Here is a 4534-nt window from a genome sequence, read left to right as displayed (position 1 = left end):
TATGACTCAGCAGAAACCCAAAGATAAAAAAGTAAAGTATAGAGTTTGAAATTTGCGAGTGATAAAAGCCAGTTTGGAAAGGATACAGTGGTTAACAGACAACTTTCTGGGACTGAGAGGTAAGATCTCCTTCCTCGAATTGTCCTGAGTCTTAAGTCATCTCTGGGACCTGTTTATGTTATAATTTCTATATGACAAGCCCTGAGTCCCTTAAGATTCTTGTTTTTCTTATTTATATTTGTATCTTCATTGTGATTATCTAACATTTGGATTACCTGAGTGTCTGGTTTTTGCAATCAAAAGATGGTAACTAACATTTTTTTTTCTCATAGATATGAGGAGAGGGTGGAATTTGAAGAGGGAAGTTCAAGTTCCCACTTTACTCTGGAGTTATTCATTATAAACTGTTAGAACTAATATTTGCATTGTGGTTAAAACATTACAAGTAATTGTGATGTCTTTAAATATTTACCTGGCAAGCTTATTATTTGGGATACTTTGATTAGTTATTTTTTTCTACATGATGCTAATAAATTGGTTTCTGAAGACGCTCCAAATTATGAAATTGAAGCCAACTTCAAATTAAATATTTGGGTAGAAAAAAAAATCCAGTGCTTTGCAACTTTATTCAAACCGTGTGATATATTATTTTAGAGGGCTTAGTATTTTGCTAATGTATTCAACGTTGTAAACCAGGAATTAGCACAGAGAAAAGTAAAAACTTTTCAATTTAGCTCCCATTGGTAGAAATTACAGCTTAAGTTGTGAGGAAGTGGAACTTTGTCAAAAGAATAATAGAGGCACAAACTAAAGTATTTAATTTCCAACATACTAGAAATTTTGCATGCTGCCAAAATGCTAAATTCATTTTACCCCTAGTGATTACAGACTTGAATACATTGTTCTATATTACTAGCAGTCGACTTAATAAGCAGTGATTAAGCCATGTGGTTCTGTTCCATTGGTGGCCCCGATGAATCAGTCTCCTGGTTTTCTTTCCCTTGTGCAATTCCCTCTCCTTGAATCTGAGCTGAAGCAATGATGTACTTAACTAAAATAATATGTCTAAGGTGACAGTTGCAGGCCTAAGCCTTCAAAAGTCTGGCAACTTCCACTTTGCACTCATAGGAACCTTGAGTTCGGATAAGAAGTTCAGCTATGCCTCTAGAAACACAATGTGAAGAAGCATCAAGGAGAGTGGGAGGCCCTGAGACGACACGGAAAGAGACGCTTAGCACCCTCCATGTCCGCACTGCCCACAGCTGACTTGCCAGCTGAGGGCTAGCAGAAGAATCAGAAGCTGAGCCAGGCCAGAGTCCAAACTTGTAAGAAAATAAAATAGTGGATTCAAACCAGTAAGTTTTGGTGTGTTTAGTTTTAAAGCAAGAAATAACCAGAAATTGCACCTCCTACATATCTAGCACTGCATAGTTGCCAACGAAGTATAAAAAATACATGCTGGAGTGATGCATGTTTAACTTCCAGTTTTGTTTTACATTTTATCTTATTGTGGTAAGAACACTTAACACTCTCTTAACAAATTAAGTGTACAGTACATTGCTGTTGACTATAGGTGCAGTACTATACAACAGGTCTCTAGAACTTAACTCATGCTGCAGTTAAGAAACTTTAGACCTATCAATTAACAACTCCCCACTTTCCCTTCCCCACCAGCCCCTGACAACCACCATTCCACTGTGATTTTATGAACCTGGCCATTTTAGATACCTCATATAATTGACTTTTAGCTTTTGAGCTGGAATATAGTATACATCTTTCCACTGAAAATTTCGGAAATTACATTTTTGTTAGTAATATATGTCAGCTACACTTTAGATGATTCAAAATACAGCATGGAATATCAATTATATTGAGCACTTTGTGGGTGAATGAACTTTCAATTTCTCATAGGTAATTTATAAATGAACTTTGGAACATATTAGCTTACTGGATTTTGCCTGTATTATCACATGCAGACCTTCAAGGTATAATGTCCAATTATTGCAGTAATTCAGGCAAGGGAGATATTTGGACCTGCCTGAGTGATTTAAGAAAGACGCATGCCACTTGGCTTTCAGGAACTGATAGGAAGGAGTTGGAGTGAGCCAGGCACAGAGGAACAAGACAGACATTCTAAATGAGGTTTGACGTTGTCAGAGACATAGCGGCAGAGCGGAAGCTGCCATGTTAGAAGGGCACATAAAGAGTTGGTTTAGGATCACACTGGATGGGTGAAGAAGACTTTAAAGAACTTATTCAAAGGTAACTGAGCAAGGAAATTACATGATTACACCATGTTTTAGACTTACGAATTTGGCAGCAATTCCCAAGACAAGGTAGAAGAGGGAGCGATCTGACAAAATCATGAAGTAGAACAGACATGCAATGTTTTCAGCAGCTTTCTCTAGTATTCTCAAATGAGTTTTTTTTTAAAAAAAGAAATATAAAATAATTGCAATAAATGCCAATAAGTACTTCTGCAATTGAATCAAACACTTTCATATAATGTCATATAACAACAAATTAGAAAGACTACCATATCTCTTAAGATTTCAAAAAGTCAGTTCTTTAGTTAAGTAACTTTGATGATCACCTTAGGATGTTTCATGATACTTTAAATAAAGAGATGTAAAGGTTTTTTTAGGAACAACCTTTGGCATCCTGGAACAATTTTGTTTATATTGACTTTTCTTAACAATGTTATTGTGCATGTATATGCATATTCCTGTTTTTCTATTTCAGTCTCTTATTCTAGACAAAATGGTCATATTTTGACTGGATATTAAACAGCAGAGTATTTTCTTACACATTTAAATGTCTCTGAAATACACGTGAATGTGTCTTCTTGTGATGTGACAGATATTCAAAAAATAAATCGTTAGCAAGTTACCAAAAGAATAACTAAGTCAGGATGAAAAATAAAAGAAAAAATCCTCTTCGATTCTTAGTTTAGTCCAAAATCTCTCTTAGGGTAGCCTATACCATACTTCATACTGTTGTTTGTATTACTAATTGCATAGAGAGTATCACAGGAACTAGAGACAAATACCTTGTTGGAATGTATTACCCTTATAAGCTTTGTAACAAAATAATTTGTTTGTATACAAATGCTACTCAATGGAAAGTCCTTATGTTTAGTATCCATTTATGGCAGAAAATTTATATTCCTAGGAGGATGAGCTGGGTTAGGATTTCTTCTAACACACAACCTGGCTATCCTAACCTATACAACATTGTAGAAATCAGTGGAAAACTTTCCAAATTTGGTAAAAGTTTTGTAGGCGGTTTAGTATTTAGCTAAATTTCCTGGATTGGTCTCAAAGCTAATTTAGACTTTAGTGACATGTAGTAACAACATGATACATTTCCTATGGCCAGAATTGGTATGATATGTGCTTCCATGATTAAGAGTGTTACATCATGTCACTGGATTACAGGCAATCTATTCCCTTGAAATAGGTAGCCACAAACTTTAACTGAATAAAGAATGAGTCAAATAAGAATTGTGGCAAATATTTCTAAAATACAAAGTCTGCATATATTTTTATGTTTGTCTACATGAGAATCTACACTATAAAAGATTGAAATTCTTTTAAAATCTGAAAATACTGTATGTTTTTCAAAAACATTACTCTAAATGGATCTAATTTCAGTTTTAAATGTTGTTTGTAATAAACTATTAGAGGTAGTTTTTGATTTGAGGTATTTAAATTAGAGATGCCTGTAGATTAATTTTAAAAATTAAAACTCATAATCAGATGTTAATTCTAATTCTTTTCACTGTCATATAAGTGTAAAATTGTGTTTTTATCTCTAAGGTAACATAATGAACCATGAATCTAAGATTTAAAATCCTGTATACTAATGAACTTATAATTCCCCTGTGCATATTTTGGGAGGGCTTCTTTGCAAAGCATATCTGAAAATATAAAGATTCTCTTTTTAATGTTTGATTAGCAGCAACTTTAGTGAGCTGGAAACATTATTCATTATACAATAGAGACATAGGAAAGTTGGAAACGCTCCAATTGGGTATTTGAAAACAGGGACAATTTAATTGTTCTGAGGTTGAGAGACAAATTATTGATTACATTTCCCCACAAAGTATTCACTTTAAAATTAAACTGAAATTGTTTGTTGCTAAGAAAACAATCATCCTTTACTGCATAATGTTTGGCATAAAGTAGGTGTTCAATAAATATTTTTAAAATTAATGCTAAATGAAACAGTCCACTAATTATAAATCTTCTGCATATGCTGCTGCTTATTTTAATTTAGTGAAAACTGTGGTTTGTTTTTCTATCTTATAGATTAAACACAGTAAAGAGATATCACTTTTTATTCCATTATTTGTGATTTTTATAAAGCAAATTTGTTATTTGTAACATTTTTATTTAATATTTCTATTTTTAGTGTACAAATATCTGATTCCTAGAAACTATTAAAGGCAATTTGTTGTGCATCAAATGCTTTGATCTTTTCAATGCCTCTTGAACATATATTCTAAAAATATAAACCTAAGCAATATAAGAAA

At 33.1% G+C, this 4534-nt stretch overlaps 1 long non-coding RNA gene across 1 annotated transcript in view; it reads left to right on the top strand.

Moving 5' to 3' along the window:
• The window catches only part of LOC109386002 (uncharacterized), a 34382-nt gene extending 30749 nt beyond the window's left edge, over nt 1-3633 (top strand). The window contains exon 5 of the long non-coding RNA XR_002124709.1: nt 1129-3633. This is a non-coding gene — a long non-coding RNA (uncharacterized LOC109386002). The remainder of the gene's footprint in view (nt 1-1128) is intronic.
• The last annotated feature ends 901 nt before the right edge of the window (nt 3634-4534 follow it).

The sequence above is a fragment of the Hipposideros armiger genome, unplaced genomic scaffold (genome assembly GCF_001890085.2).
Source record: "Hipposideros armiger isolate ML-2016 unplaced genomic scaffold, ASM189008v1 scaffold_127, whole genome shotgun sequence".
Taxonomy (NCBI): domain Eukaryota; kingdom Metazoa; phylum Chordata; class Mammalia; order Chiroptera; family Hipposideridae; genus Hipposideros; species Hipposideros armiger.
This window is presented reverse-complemented; position numbering and strand designations above follow the sequence as displayed.